The 17285-nt window shown below is 42.6% G+C and overlaps 1 protein-coding gene across 1 annotated transcript in view; it reads right to left on the bottom strand.

Moving 5' to 3' along the window:
- LOC116394022 (leucine-rich repeat and fibronectin type-III domain-containing protein 2) overlaps nt 1-17285 on the bottom strand; it is a 131564-nt gene that overhangs the window by 59754 nt on the left and 54525 nt on the right. Inside the window, exon 2 of the mRNA XM_031866786.1 lies at nt 3090-3226. The gene's annotated coding sequence lies outside the window, so the exon portion shown is untranslated. The remainder of the gene's footprint in view (nt 1-3089; nt 3227-17285) is intronic.

Below are 17285 nucleotides of genomic sequence, written 5' to 3'. Positions count from 1 at the left end.
AAATCTGTGCTCAGGGAGGCACAGAAAATTCTGAACGACCCAATGCATATTCTGAACCCAGAATTCCAGCTGTTGCCTTCAGGCAGACGGTTGCGAATGCCGATCTGCAGGCTGAATCGTTACAAAAATGTATTTATTCCATCCTCCATCAAATTATTAAATAGCAACAGGTCGTATTGTATGATTTTATTTTATTGGGGACTAATATATTGTGACTTGATTATTTATCATCTGTGTTGATCACACCTGGTTTAATTATTATTATTATTATTCCTAACTATTGACATGTGTATTTAAGCACGTTTATGCATGAGTGTATGTATGATCGATCTATGTTCTATGCGTGCGTGGATTGTGATGCTGGCAAGTGTATTGTGTGATATAGTGGCTTGGAGACTAAGATAAATTTCCCTGGGGGACAATAAAGTACATCTTATCTAATCTTAACTATAAGCTCTGGTGCTACGTGCTCACTTAAACATTCACTACAGGGTTATCCAATGTACTGATTGGTCAATTAAATGCCAAAGTGCTCCTTATGTGCTCGTTTTTTGAATTTGATGAAACTACCTACTAACATTCATACCCAGTTGGCGAATTGAGGCTTAATGAGAGGGATGCCGTCCCCCTTGTTAACAGAAATGACCGAAATGCATGCCCCTCATTAACCTGCCACCCCCACTCTCAATCCAAGAGGAGCAGAGAGAGTGCAGGGTCGGAGGGGTTGTTTGGGTGAGTATCTTAGTCTAGTCTGTCCAACTCATGGATCCTTTATCTGACTTAGTTAGTATCTATGGCCCCGACCACGGCTCTGCATCAGTAAAAGTGGTATAACTGTGCCGTGTGTTGATAAATCCATGGCGCTGTCCATGGTGCTGAAGTAGCAGACATATTTGTATTAAAGTCATTCATTGGGCAGTTCACTAGTCATGGGTGAAGGAAACTAACCGGGTCCATCGCCCGGTGTTAGAAATTAACAATTTGTCTAGCATTGGTACCTACTGATACATCCTTGCAGATCTCTATGTATATTTATATTGCAGCTCTCATTAGCAACGTCCATCACTATCCAAAATGATATTTTAATTTTGGTAATGAAATAAAAGATCAACTGCATGGTACGTTTCAACGATATATTCAGCTCTCCAGGTGACCTTTCCATAGCTGCCAGTGGTCCTGTTTATATCCATAATTCTTATGTAAATTGTGTTCATTTCCATTGACTGCCAGAGTTCCAATCTAAGCTCACGAGGTACCTTCATGTCGAAAGCTTAAGTATCAGCCTCCATCCTGAGAGCTAATGTTCTAGTTGGTAGCACACAAGCAACCAAGTTACTTAAAAATATATGTTCACATTTTATCATACAGGGAGCTGATTTGTTTTCCTTGAGTGTGCATGTTGAAGGGCTGACAGCATGTGCACAGCGAGAGGCAGGGGCGTTTCTAGGATTCAAATAAAGGGGGGGCTTAGCCCCAAGGGGAGTGGCATGTTTGCGCGCAGTGTGCGGCAATTTTTTTTGGGGCCCATTTGGGGCCGTGGATATCCATTGTTTCAGACAGTTCATAGATTGGTTCAATCAGAAAGAGTGTGATTTTGCTCTGTAGTTTTGCTTGCATTCAGTATATGATAACACAAGAGACAGAATTTCAGGGTCATAGTGAAATTTGACAACACAAATATGAACTTTTCTCAAATAAAGAGAGAAATAATTTTCCTGCTTGTAAAGGAAAGACGGATAAACTAGCTTTCATATCCGCGTCACTCCCAAATCCTAATTCTTAAAGGGACCGCACACAATGGATGGAGAATGGACCTGACAGTGTCAACTTTATATCATTAAGTATGATGATCGGCTATTGGATTGTAATTTGAAGGGGGAGAAAACATACAAACCAGAACACACGCACATATGTAGCATGTTAGAGTTATAAATAACTTGTCCATGTAAGAAACAATAGTTTAATTTAATGACATCACCAAAAAAAAAAAAAAAAAAATTTTTTTTTTTTTTTTAATCCAATAATGCCAAATTATTTGGGGGGGCTGAAGAACATTTTAGGGGGGCTTCAGATAGGGGGGGCTTCAGCTTCAAATAGGCCGAATGATGCCCCTGGCGAGAGGCCTTTTCTTTGCAGCAAAAATGTGTTTTTATTTTACAAATAGTCCAAAGTTAACTTGAAAAAAACCCAGTTTATTTAGCCTTACGAAGCTCAGGTAAGGTTCAGTCCGAGGAGACTCTCCTCATGTTTCCACTCATTCTCAATCTCTCCAGTTTCTACTCTATCAGCTATGACAATGCACAATGTGAAGAAGTTTGCCTTCAGGCCTTTCTGCCGGAAATCTCTTTAGTTTTAGGCAACTAACATGCTTGGTTAGGTTTTGTAAAAGTATCATGATTTAGGTTAAAACAAACCCTTTCTGGTAGAAAGCCCTGAAGGCCAATGTCTCCCATGTGCGCTGACTATGGCCGTTCACTCTAGTTTAACCAACCAGATGTTGCCCCAAGTCTCCCTAAGCCAATCATATCGTTGCATTAACTTTAAAACGTTTATGCTGCGTCAGCTGTCATGTCGTTGTTGTTTCAGACAAACAGATGTGACCGTCCTCCGCCCCTTTACCTCCGGTCTCCATCACATCAGTGCCCGGTCCTGCTCAACATCCCATCATTCAGATCTCGGGTCAACTCTCTTCACCACCACCGGTGACTCGACCCCGGAGGGGAATATTTATGATCCAACCCTGGCATCTCCACCCCCTAAATATACTGCGTCAGACATTTCACTTTATTGTGCATCATGTAATACACGTATTGATCAGTCTAAATGGAGTTTCTTCTGAGTGAAATAGAGGCGACATTGTGTCAGTTTTCGTCTGACTTTGAATTATTATTTTTTCCACTACTCTGATTACTCCGAAAACCAGGGATTCTTATAAACGTGATGTTTCAGGTCAATCGGATCGAGCTGAATGCTGACTGTAACCCAGTTAAGTGCGTGTGAACTCAAAACACTGTACGCTCCACCAGTGATGTTCTTTTTAAACTCTAGTTGTTAAATGCAACGTGATCTCTTTGTGTTCTGGTACTCACAGTGACGGCATCAGTAGTTTGGTCGGGTCAGGTATCCAAACACATAGCGATTCATGTCAGGAAGGTGGGGTCCGAATTGTACGACGCCTCTTCTCGAGAGCTCGTCACATCTGTCTCGGTTGGATCTCTCAGGTCACCTGAAACAAGGAGGAGGCACAGTGGGACAAGTCAGTGAAAAATCACCTGAGAGTTGTAAAAAAACAATATGAATCGTCGGAAAGCCGAAGAATTACTTTATTCATTCCAATGGGAACATTCAGTAGCATTTCTATTGTAAATGATTTTGTGCAAACCTAACTGTGGGTCTTTGCAATTTTTAAGGCATTAAATAGAGAAAAACACGACATTTAAAGTGAAAAAACTGAGTGTATTCAAACTGAACTTTTAAGTGCAGGGAGCAGAAAAAAAACAGTTTCTTTTTTTGCTTTTGGTTTGGTAATGATACCGCTCTGAGTCTTTGATTTCAGTGTGTAGAAGGAGAGGATGGATAAATCAGTTTGGATTAAAATATAAAGATAAGGACATCGGGGTCGGACAGACACAGATTTAAGTCATGTTTTTCAGACAATGTTATAAAGGAGTCCTCTGACAACAACCGTTTGTATGTTAGTTTTCTAGGACATAGCCGATGTCTAATAATACAGCACTGATACATCTCCCCATGAGAGAGCCACCATGTCAGAGCACCCCACAAACCCACTGCTGCTTCTCATCCTAATGGGTAAAGATGGAAACAAAAGATCAACCCAGAGAGAGAAAGGTAGACACAGCACGGCTTCAGGATGTTTATTTTGGTAATAAATGGTGCGCTCTGGCTCCAGGCCTAGGTGGATAAACAAAATCCATTTTGATGTTTCAATGCAATTAATGCCGTCTTTACAGAACAATGCATCTTTGTGCTGAAATAAGGCTCCGTTTCTAAGTCGGCATCTGCCAGACATCTGTCTTTGCCAAATCAGACGGTCGGTGGGAGAAATCTTAATGACACGAAACCCAACTGGCTGACAGAGAAGATGCTGCAGTCTTGCGGCAATGGACAAGTGTGAAACTGGATAATAAGCACTGTGTTGCAGCGGTCTAGCATAACGAGAAAGCTGATTGCTTGATCCCTGATAATGACCGTCCTTTGCGCTTTCTCCATTAAAAATGAGCTCGTAACTGCAGAGACGGGCAGTCTGTTCACCAACATAAATTACAAAAAGTAAAATTCTCAGAACTTGCATCCTGTCTCTGACTAATCCACAGGGCACACGGTTTCCATTGGGACTGTTTCTTCTGCAGCTTCAATGAAAATGGTTTACAGTGACTGGGACATTGTTTGGGGAAAGACAAAGATATATTTTCTTACAATGCAGGAAGCAACACAAACGTTAAAAGTGAAATACAGCGGTGACATGGTCTCAACCCTTCAAAGCCTTGGTCTCGTCTCTGTCTCGATACACTTTTTATACACACTCAACCGGCAGTAGCAGTTGCTCGGGCCACTTAAAGTAACGTTTGCCATTGTTGATAATAAAAAGAAAGCCCACTAGTCTTGTTACTTTTCCTGCCAACTTTCCTGTTTGGACAGGATTTTCACTTCGGCACAGGAAGATGACGTCCTGAATAATAACTCCACCTTCGAACCAGTGGCCTAGTTTTTTCTCTCCACCTGAGGAAACATCAATGAGCACAAAACCAGACCGTTTTGAATCACTTCGAAAAATGAGAAATACACTATAACATGGCATAACCATGCAAAAGTATCGTCTTCGTGACTGAACTTAGGCTATAGCTCCATTTACATAATAAACAGACTTACTTTATGGAACAATGCATGCTTATGCTTCAACCCAAACCCTGATCCTTTTCCTCAGCCTCACCAGGTAGTTCCGTTTCGTAAGTAAAACCTAAACACTAAGTGAATCCAAGTACGTTTATTTTGAAACAAGACTACACGCATGTAACAAGTGGAACTCGACACGCCGTCCCTGACAAGTACAAAACTAGAGCGTCCTAGTTTGAAGGGCCACTGACCAACCGTCGGCATTGGACGAGCTCAGACTGATGTGTTGGTAAGACGGCCCAAACTGTCGCAAAATCTGACATTGCCTAGGATTGTATTCTGTTAAATTAGAATAACTTAAGACAACAATTTGTTCCCCCTGACAAGCCATTGCAGTTGTTATGTCATGTGATTTCTGCCTCTGTACGTGACAAGCTGAAGAATATCCTCCCAAAATCCTATTGACAAGCTCTGTCTGCAATGCTGGGTGGTGTAACTAAGCCTTGGAGACGAGACCCCCCCCCGACTTCCATGGCTTTGTCGGCTGTCCTTTGCCAAGAACACCTCTGCTCTTGATTCCGGTAACACAATGTGCTTAACGAGATTCCGGATGCCTGCATGCGGAGCCTCCACCGGCAGCAGGTCCGGCGCGCCCACCACTGCCTTCTGGTGGGCTTCGAATTGTTTGAGTGCAAATGGGCATGAAGCTGTAAAAAAGTTCAACCAGAATCCAGACAGCTACAATTTCACGCCCGTGCAATTGAGACACGCTGCTGTTGCTGCGTGTTGCGGAGGTCATCAAGCAGCTGCCACTCCAGATTACGGTTGATGTAACAGAGTGAAACAGCGGGGAAAGGGTTTTACTAACTGCGTGAAGGCCTCCATGTTCCTTTTCTTTCACTTTTCAGCATCTTGCTGTTGAGCTCTGGTTGTTTTTTTTTTACCGTGGGTTCACATCCATGCTGCTACACCTGGCGAAGAGAGAGACCGTGAACATGTAAACCGAGGATCGTGTACCTTGGTGTTGATGATACGTAGACTCATCTGTTTTTTATTTCCCACTCAAAATGCTACAATGCCCCCGCCGTGGCTGTCAATTTCTTGATGCAAAACAGGCCGCGTCTACATGCTCATGAATGTCAAACACCTCAAATAAGATGTGAGATACCGGGTGCTGCATGGTCTTTGAACGCTTCATTCAAAAGGAAGCTGCATAAGAGCAATCAATCAAGAATGCAGCCTGTCAGTTATGTGATCTTAAATGGGTCAATCGAGGCGGAGTGAGGTCGCCAATAAATCGTTCAAGTGTGTTTTTACAGTGGGTTGATTATGAGCAGGCTCACACAGCCAACATCTCCGCTGACAGGGCCTGCATTGTATTAAGGATTTGTTTACAAGGAAACTGTCTCAGCGGCTCCTGACATCAGGGGCGTCGTTAGGCCTGTTTTAGGGGGGCTGAAGCCCCCCTAAAATGTTCTTCAGCCCCCCCAAATAATTTGGCATTATTGGCTTTAAAAAAAAAAGAAAAAAAATTCTTTTTTTTTTTGGTGATGTCATTAAATTAAACTATTGTTTCTCACATGGACAAGTTATTTATTTGTATGTTTTCTCCCCCTTCAAATTACAATCCAACAGCCTATCATCATACTTAACGATATAAAGTTGACACTGTCAGGTCCATTCTCCATCCATTGTGTGCGGTCCCTTTAAGAATTAGGATTTGGGAGTGACGCGGATACGAAAGCTAGTTTATCCGTCTTTCCTTTACAAGTAGGAAAATTATTTCTCTTTATTTGAGAAAAGTTCATATTTGTGTTGTCAAATTTCACTATGACCCTGTCTCTTGTGTTATCATATACTGAATGCAAGCAAAACTACAGAGCAAAGTCACACTCTTTCTGATTGAACCAATCTGTGAACTGTCTGAAACAATGGATATCCACGGCCCCAAATGGGCCCCAAAAAAAATTGCGCGCAAACATGCCACTCCCCTTGGGGCTAAGCCCCCCCTTTCTTTGTATCCTAGAAACGCCCCTGCCTGACATACTGATTCTCTGTGAATAACACTTCTGCGTGCCAATAAAATGCATATTGTGAATCAAACACAGATGTGTATGCACACAAACGACCACAGCGCATGAATTAGGTGGCCATATGATATAAGACAGAGCGTGAGCAACATAGCACACACACACACACAAACACACACACACACACACACACACACACACACACACCTACATTGATGCTTCAGATGATACAAGTCTTGTTAGTCATCTAATCCCAAACTCAAAGCCACAAATGGACCTCTCCAGAGATAAGAGCAGACTGCTGTGTTCCTCTAGAATTAGATTTGATTTACTTCTTGCCTATCAGTCAATGAGTGCAACATGCATTTAAAATAGGAAGGGAATGGTGGTTGATAAGGAGAACCCCTCTTCACAAGGAGTTAGTTTTCGGGCAACGTTACCTTGACTGACTAACGACTCAAGTGACCAATGATTGACTTTCATCATAACAGACTTCATTCTATCAATATCCAATTAGTATTTCATTGCCGTAACATTTTTCTTTTCAAAAGAAAAGAAAGACAAAACAATAAAAATCGAATAATTACTTTACACGTGTGGAGCGAGGTCAATTTATCATCCAGGGTAATATATCTTTGTAATATAATAGAATATGTTAAACCATGTTCATCATCTTAGTGTTTACGTGCTAACATTTTCTAATTAGCACTAAACACAAATTAAAGCTGAGGCTGATGCATATACTTGTGCATATACTTGTGCATATACTTGGCCATGAACCAATGTATTGGATACGCTATCACATTTTTCTGTTGATTGCTCAAGGCAAATAGTTCAGGGATCACCAAAGTAATAACAGTTCATCCTGAGGGGGACAAGAATGCGTGTACCAAACTTCATGGCAATCCATCCAAGTCAGATTCATCCAGAGGGACGAAGAACATTTGCACATAGTTTCATAGCATCTTTCATCTTTTAGTTGTTGAGATATTTCAGTCTGGACAAAAAGTGTAGAGCATGGCTGAATTTGGTCAAAATAGATACAACAGAGGTCGAGAGACCTTGACTTTTGACCCCTGGTATGGTCAAGCTCCAAAATCACTGGATCCTACACTTCCCATAATGTAAAGACTGTATGTACGTAGTGGACGTAGTCATCGTGACGTCAACCATTAGTTTGTGGACTCTTTTTGAAGCGTTGAGTTTGACGTTTTGGCCGTCGCCATCTTGGCTTTTTTGTGAGCAATGAACGGAAGTGATCATGTTTGGATGGCGGAGGAGTGACACAGAGACGGCTCTGGTAGGGTAGCGACCTGTCAATCACAAGGTATCCCCGCCCTAAAGCATCCCCTGCTTTATGGTCTGTTTGCCTCTAAAAGGACCATAATCTACTAAATGAACATCAAGCTGTATTGAAGAAGACTTGAAACTAGAGATTGAGACCATAAACTCATGTTTACAGGAGACAGACTTTTTAGTCCTGGTGGAACTGGACTGGAACTGGACGTCTGACCCTCTGGATTATTGAGAAGGGGCTACACCGAGACTCAGATCCCGCTACCGCTCAACTGCTCCAGGAGACGAGGTTGGAGTTGAATAAATCAAGAGAGAAGTAGAGTAATTTTCAATCAGATTTTGAACTGCTCGTCAGTAGAGAGAATGCAAGTTTAAGACACTTCTGCAACGGCTCCACTCAGCAGAATCGGAGGGTTGCCGCCTTGCTGAAACTTGACAAAGCTCCAGAACCACGGAAGACATCGGACAACTGTTTTCCCAGGATGAGAAGTACAAAGCATTACTACTAAATTGACTTTGACACGCAAAGTCTTCGGGAGTGCCTCTTTAAATTGAACTAAACAGAGAGAAAGAGAACAGAATGAGTCATAAGGCCCTTATTAGTCAGTGGTACACTTGCATGAGGCAACATTAAGGGCTGAGGAAATCCATAAGTCCGTAGAGTTTCCATTGACTTTGTCTTGTCTTTCACAACTCTCTGCACATCCTACACACACACTCACACACACTCTTTCCTTTATTACCACCAGGATCTAGATCATCAAAGAGCTGCTGTACTGTCTTTCCGAATCAGATCCAATCTCTCTCTGCAAACAGACCTGTCATAATAACATGACAGGTTGCTGAGTGTACCCGTGACATTATCTATCTGGGAGGATTTGCACATGACACCTGTGCTGCAAATGAGGCGCCTCAAAGACTCAAGGTCAGAGGGAATGCTACGCACGTCCCCTGCCTGCTGTTGGCAACGTTTTGATCCCAGCACTGGGCGGTCGGACCGGGGCCGTCCCTTTGAATGCTAATGAACGATGCCGTGAAAGAAGCAGCGCTCCCTAAAGTCACCTATTGCGCCCGATGTAAAAGACGAAAAACACACACAAACAGTATGGTGCGTGCAGACATCAAAGTACTGGCTATTTTTTTTTGCACATTTGTAATTCTCACTGCGAGAGTACATGCTGGCTCAAGCCAGTGGTGAAAAACATGAGATGTCCTACTTTACAAGGAATAAGAAATTATTCAGACACAGTGACTCAATTTCCTTATCCTCCTCTGTTGATTTAAAGGTGCTGTATACAGGATTGGGACCATTTCTATTGCCTCTTAACGGCTCTGAACATGGCGGCTCGGCGCTAACAGCGCGTCCAGATGTTGCGTCTTAAAACCGATGAAAAAGGCCAGCCGTGACACTTTTCAACCCTTTATCCAAGGTGTCTCCCGTCACGCCTCCTGTTACTAAGCAAACTGTGCTCGCAGCGATGATAAAAAGTCTAGCGGTAAGCCTCACTGACTCAACTAAACAAAGTGAAAACAAAAGATAAATGGATTTCAAGCACCGTAAATCCCTGAAGCTTCACTGCTGAGAATGTCTGTGTCAAATTGGCTGACCTTTCAACGGGTTGTTGTGACGTCCATGGATGGAAAGGGTGAAGCATGTATAATAATCCTTTCAGTCCGTTATCTCACCCACTTAAACTGCTGTTTTCACAGTGTCTATGGTCCAACATTTTCATTTATTCTTTGATAATATACATCACTTCTTCTAGATATAAATGCTCAGTGTTACATTGCTTTATGCTACATACAATGCTATATATATACTGTATCTTATGTTCTGCGACATGGGTTGACTCCTCTGTGTTGAACCTACTGAGTTTTTCCACTTTGTGCAGGGGAGGCGAACCTGACCTGTTGCCGGCTCTATCTTTAGCTCTGCAGCATCGTTGATACAGCTTACGGAATGCTTCGGCGGGCCTCTGCTCCATAATGCATCTGTGTTTGAGCAAAATCTGCTGCGAGAGGAATTAGTGCGCACCCCGGCTCAAAGCACCAGCCACTTAATCGCTATCACGGTGCTTAACAGCTGCAAGCAGTCTCACCGCGAGGCCTCCGGCCCACACCGATGGATGGGGTGTGCTGTAAGGCGGAGCGTTGGGATGCCAGATGATGCCAGACGGTCAGATACGTGATATGTGAAAATACTTTATAATTATATAACTATAACGGGTGATGAATGTCTATGAGTCGGAAGGATGTGCTGGGATGGGACCCACATGTCTGTCCATCTTTATCTTTGGTGTCTACATTTCAACTACATTTCAGATTTGCATAAGTTAATAAAATGGTGCTAAAGACCAAGTTAGCCATTAGCCCACAGCACTCTGGTTCAATAATAGCAAATTCACTGCATTATGCAACAGAGACAGTTAACTAGACGGCTAATGCTGTGTTTAAGTCATGTCCTTAAGTGGAGACAGGCAAAAACCACAATCATTTTTGAGATTTTGTTTCCATACCAGGTCTTCTTTCAGACTAGTGGAAAGCAGAAAAATCCAAAATACACATTTAAGTGTTTATTTTACTACGTTTTGTCTAGTTTTCTCAGTAGATTTCACCTAAATCCACCCAAAGTTAGCATTAGCAAATAGCAAAAAATTAAAATGACATAATCCAAACTTAATGAAGAGTAAAACAGCCAAACCCCTTCAAATGCTGGGGCTGTGTTTGATATGGCACAGTAACTTTTATGTGTATACTACATACTACATTTAGTGGGCAGTATGCAACACATACTGATTAAGAGTTAACTTAAGTATGCCCTTACCAACCGACTGTTCACACTCAACTATACTCGACCAATACCTCTTCCACTCAATTTAAGATTTTCCAGTAATAATTCAAGACAAATTAATATTCTTAAATATATTAAGTATGTTTTCTGGTACCGTATGTGCGTGAGTACTTTCCCCTTTAACTGTACCTCAACGTCATTTGCCATCATTCCTAATTATTTTATTTATTCAAACGGTGAATTAGTTAAACCTTCTGCCTCGCGGTCTGCCATTGGACAGTCTGAAGAGCTGCAATGCATTTTGGGGCGGATTGAATTCATCCTGTAAACTCATATCTCATAACACCCGGGTGTTCTCACGCACACAAAGTCCACATGATATGTAGTTGGAACACATCACATACTCATTTTTACGCCGTAGATTACTTCGTATGAATAGTATGTTAGTACGCGGTTTGGACACGGCCTGGGTCACTAGTTTAGCAGATTACCGTGTCAGATTTGAACTTTTGTGACATTCATACAAATTGCCGTGGCGTTGCCATCTTTTTATCACCTTTTAAATGTGACAAATAGTCATTTGAGTTTTTTATTAAAGCCTATTAATAAAACAGAGGAAAAAAACACCCTTTTGTTATACTGTGCATTTCCTGCAGGTTCGAGGTCCATGCTTATTAATCCTCTAGGAAAAAAAACAAACAAGCCTCTGCAGGGGCAGAAGTCCTGACACTTCATGAAAGACAATGAAGTTTGCATGTCCCAGCAGCACACGACTGAGATGTGGCGAAGAGCTGCGACACAGTGAGAGACCTGCGGTGTGTCACAGCTCACTGTTTAACACCCTGACAGGGTGATGCATCTGAGAGATGAGTCGGGGGTATTTATAGTCTCATTTGCATGCATTTATATACGATGAAGCCGCATACAGTAATTGACTGTAAGTTGAGCCCTCTGGTGCCGAACACAAGATGGAATATTTTATCTCATGACAAGAAGTACACAGGGGGGGGGGGGGGGGGCACATTATGTATGCAGGGTAATAACACATTCTGAAAAAAGTCTTTGTTGATGTAAAATCTGTTTTGGGGATGAGGCTCACACAAGGAGGCCTCAGCCCTGAAGCTTCATGTTTGTCTGTTTGTCAGGTTGTAATGTAGTCGCTTATGCATGCAGGATGTAAATGGTGCTGTCAGCGAGCTGGATTACATGCCCAAAAACAGACTTCGCAAAACAAGCTTAATAACGACGTCAGTCCATCCAGCGCCACACAGCCGCCGGCAAAGTCCGCTGTGCATTATACCTCCCCCCCCCCGTTCACACAAAGCGACACACACCCGCATGCTGCAGAAGACCGCGGACTACTTTTACTCCATTCCTCCTCATCAGCAACATATTGAGCAACAATGATTCTGTTTTGTTGAACCAGAACCTTCAATTACATTCTTCTCAGCGAAGGACAATTCAACGTGGGTGGCGTTGCCACGGTGACACCGCTCTCCGAGGGGAGAGGGTCGGTCCTTGATGACAAAGGATGGCATTTTAAAAGGCACCTACGCAGTGTGAACACATGGTAACCCCTCTTTCTTATCAGCTCCACTCATGGCACTCACTCACTTTAGTTCTCTTGTCCTCCGACAGATAACTACTGGGTGGAGACTGGTATGTAATATGAAAACATCATCCACAGTATTTGATGAACTATACGTCTGATGCTGGAACCTAGAAAGTACTTGACTTTTGGCTAAAAACCGTGTACGTTCAAATCATTTGGACTGTTTTGAACAGCCCCCACACACAGAGCCGATGCATTCGTCATCAGGACAGATTGTAATTATAGTCCAGACATTTCTTTTCTAAAGCTGAGTAACTCTAAAGTCATTCATGCTCCATTAATAATTCGAAAGAAAAAAAAAGCATGATTAAGGTGTGTCATCTTTATGGATTTAGTGTGAGTTGGTTTCACTCTCAGGGTTTCTGTGGCAGTGGCGCTAACTTGTAAGTGAAGTTGCCGACGCCTGTGGCCTGATCTCAGCTGCTAGAAGTGCTTCAGTGTGACAGCCAGCCACCCGACTCTGCTTCCTGTCAGGATTAATCACAGATGATATCGGGGGAAGTTGTCACATTCCGATGCTGACATCTAAAAAACACTGAAACTGCCTCATTCAACAAAGTGCTACAGAGGTTCGCTGTATTCCCCCATCCCCAACTTCTTATCTTTTGTATTACTGGTGGCTGAGAGTTTATATCGACAGGGAATTCTTTTTACTTTTACTGACTTCCAGGGATAAAAGTTGCCGCCTCTTTGCAGTGATGTCGAAGTGTACTCAGGGTGGGTTCAGTGCACCATGACATCACTGTTGGGCGTGGTTTGTTAAACTAGTAACCGTGCCCGAAAGTGAAGCAAAAAGGCCTCAGACTCGCACACCAAAATGGGTAAGGGGTTTGATTGTGGTGTTAAAGGTGCTATATTAAATATGCATAACATAAAAATAGCGGCAAAAAAATATTTGATATGTAAAGATAAAGTTGAGTGATGTACCTGAGTTGAGAGCAATTAAGAGGCAACAAAAATGCTCCCGATCTCGTATTTAGCTCATTTAAGTGAATTACGTCTCAGTTTTTTTCAGTATTATGTTCAGGGTCATATTGTATGGAAACAAAAAAGGCAGATTTGAACTATAAACAACACAATGTATTACTACTGATTATATCATTGAAATGCTTTACTCTGAAAAGGGTCTGTCTGAATGTATGTGGTTTGAATTCCCCTCATCAGACTGTTAAGCAGATTTCAAATAGTGCAATTTTAAATAACTTGTCTTCAGGGTTTACTAATTCAGATAGAATTTCAGGTACTTGAATATATTTTTGGGAAATAATGGACAAATACATTTGTCAAACACTGTGTCGATTCAAAGTAAAACATCTCAATACTACAAAGTCAGTGGTATCTACATTGCCATTACATTTCACAGTCACGTGTCCAGTTTCTCGTGGGATGCAAATCGTTCTGGTTAAGTGATTTGTAACCACTCACAGGGTCAGTGTGCCTGCTTTATGTAAACGGCCAACCTGCACATGTCACAACGTTGCATTAGTGTAGGAGTTAAATATACTGTATGTCAAAGATCTATATCAAATTAAAGTTAAAGCCCTCAAGCGGTGCTTTTGACTGACGCTTTATGTTCTCATGACAGACGAGATGTAGATTGTGCAGCAGTCGTAAATCAGCATGTGAACATGAGACCAGGGAATCCTCTGTGCTTCCTCTCTCAACACTGCACTCAAACACATTCGCAGACTCCCGAGCCAATCAGTGCCCACAGTACAGTACGGAAGGTACATGATTGAGGAGAAACAATGAGAGGTGTCAGGCTCTTAGCTGTAATGGCTGTACCTCTGATTGTACTACCTGGTAATTGTCTTGTCTTTGCTGAGCTCTGTGAGTGACAAGCAAAGATTCCTTTTTTTCTTTCTTTCTTTTTTCCCCAAAACAAACACAAGCATTTATTCTTGGCCGCCAACTTCTCCTGTGGTGGACATCTCTCAGTAGAGCACTAAACTCTCAATGCACTTACAATACAGTCTAAAGCTTCCCATATACCTGGAGACTTATAGAGATGGGACAAAGGCTTACTGTACACATTCATCTAAGATACAATACAATATGTGTAGCATTTTCAGGGGATTTGGAAAGAAGTGGAATGTTGTATTCAGAATTATGCTTCATAACCTTAAAAAAAGTATGATTGTGTTGAGCTTACAATGAGTGGAGGGGGGCACCGTTAGATGCCATGAAGTCCTGCACACCGTCCCTTTAACTGAGGTTTTCATATCTGTCAAAGACTTCTTAGCTTTTAAGGTCTTAGCTTGAGAAAGTTGGGCAGGGGCTTTAAGGTCAACTCCATGATGAACTCATCAGCCCTGTCTAACAACACATGCGACCCAAGACCAGAACGCCCTTTTCAGATGTCCAGGTCCTATGCTCTGTACGACCAACCGTCCAGCTGTGCGCTCCGCCGCGACTCCTGTCAGACCAAAAACAGCAGAATACACAGCCGGAAACGGGAAACGTTGAGAAAACGGGTTCATAATTGTGCAGCAGATGGAAATATCGTTTCATCCAGATGGTTGGAGGAGCCTTTGGGGATTCTGGAAACACCTTCAGAACAGCAGCAAGTGTTGTTAAAAGTCCAAAAATCGATTTGAAAATCAGATGCTCAGCACTGGGCTGTCCAGCACAACCTGAGACTAGACAAAGTCTGATTTATGTATTGTTGAAAAATTTGATTTTCTGCCACGGTTATCATCTCATGACCCCTTAGATGTATCTCATGACCCCCCTCCGTGGTCATCTCGACCCCCTGGTTTGAGAACATGGTCAGATCTATTGATGGACAGATGAAACAAGATTGGGACACTCACTGCTGTCAGTCATTTACCAGTTTGACAAATGTTTGCTGAATTGCAGATTAAATGTCCCCCGATCGGTGTCCTGCAAATGGCGCTGCTGCTCTGTCCATGTCTCACATCTGGTTGACTTGTTCGAAAACACACATCAAATATCCCATTAAATATTCACAATGCTGTCAGTCAGTGAAGTATGGCTGGATGGGCTCTCGTTTCCCTTTTGATGAAACACTGATTTGTTTGTTGATAACATTCTGTGTGCTGCAGACCAGCTGCTGACAGAAAACAACAAGATGCACCGGAGAGAACGGGGCGGCTCTATATGGTGCTCTGATGAGGGCGAATGAAAGGTTGCTCCACATTTGCATGATGTGGGACTGTTGTTGTGTGGCAGCGCAATATATGTCATCAGTTAATTAGATGGAGGGATGCACATTCGTCCATCAGCGTCTCCTTTGATCAATAAAACATTGAAAAAAGCTTTGTCAGCAGACACATTCCAACTGCTATATATATATATATATATATATATATATATATATATATATATATATATTGTCAAAAAAGAGGATTGAGATCCCAGGAAAGCTGCCTTAAATGAAGGAATACAGTTCGATATGAAAGTAGGATAAAGAGACACAAAGCATATAATAAGTAATCATTTTAAAGCAAGTATGTATAACATAATGATAATGAAGTGATTTAACAAATGTATAACTGAGTAAGAAGTGAAGTCTGTGTGTGGGTGGAAAGAGCTGATGTAAGCAGGGTGGGGACTTTAAAGGATGAGATCATAACAGATGGTGGGGTGGTGTCCGAACATGTCCAGAAATGAAGGAAGTGAGAATATCCACACACAGAAAGTTAGGGTGTTGTTCGCAGCACACACACATATAATCAATGATGTCATGTAAATCACATGCCGAGGAAGGGAGTGTTGGGGAGAAGGGAGGGGAGAGAGCTCCAAGTTATAAAAAGAAAGACTTGCAGTTAGCAAGACGGGATTCAACGCGGGAGCCACCCAAGTGCTCCACGGAGAAAACACTGGACCTCGCTCAACAACCGCATCGGAGGACTTCGTCTCTGTTCACGGAAAGAAGACAGCCGTTCCAGGACAAAGATTGAAAGACGGAGATTTTCCTCTCCCCCCTGTTTGACTTTAACAACCGGACAACAGATGGACGCAGCCGCCCTAAAGACTTTGTACTGAGTCTGAGAGAGCGCTGAACGGACTTCGTTGGCCTCGCAGGAGGAGCTGAAGGTTCGGCCGGACCTTCAGCTCCTGAAAACCCCACAAAGGACTTTTTATTACATCGTGAATCCAGCTCCACCGAGCCGCCTCGGCATCGACAATTAATGAGTATAACCTGAGAAGAAATTGTAACCTGATTGAATTAAGTATCGTATTATATTATGAAGAGCTGTAGCTGTGCCCATGCTAATATATCCTGCAATAAATATCTAATCTGCATTTAAAGTAAAGTTCTCAAGAGCATTCATTTGCTGAGGTAGTAGAAGTTCCTCATGGCAGTAAAAGGGTAAAGCTATTGTATGTTAACAACAAGAGTTCTTAACGGTTATCCTAGTGACCGGTCCACTTAACAGTCCCTTACGGTTTTAGTTATAATCCTAGCCGTTAAAACCTAACCTGGCAATTTACCAAGAGCCCGGATCCAAGAGAGGAAAGCTGCCATAACTGACGCGACTCGGTAGAAGCGCCCGGCCAGGGTGGCCCCTCGGCCGAGTGCACGTTACCAGTGGATGCAGGGTAGACGTCAGGAGTAACGGTAGTTAGCAGAAGCCAGGCGAGTTTCCTCGACAGAACACCAGCTCGACAATCTTTTAATAGAGAGCTGAGTCAGTAGGTAGCCCCGTATCGGGCCAGAGAACCCCCGGATCTAACA

This window comes from Anarrhichthys ocellatus, unplaced genomic scaffold (assembly GCF_004355925.1).
Source record: "Anarrhichthys ocellatus isolate YVR2014 unplaced genomic scaffold, GSC_Weel_1.0 scaffold36, whole genome shotgun sequence".
In the NCBI taxonomy this organism is placed as follows: Eukaryota; Metazoa; Chordata; class Actinopteri; order Perciformes; family Anarhichadidae; genus Anarrhichthys; species Anarrhichthys ocellatus.
Note: the sequence above shows the minus strand (reverse complement) of the source record. Positions and strands in the feature narration are given on the sequence as shown.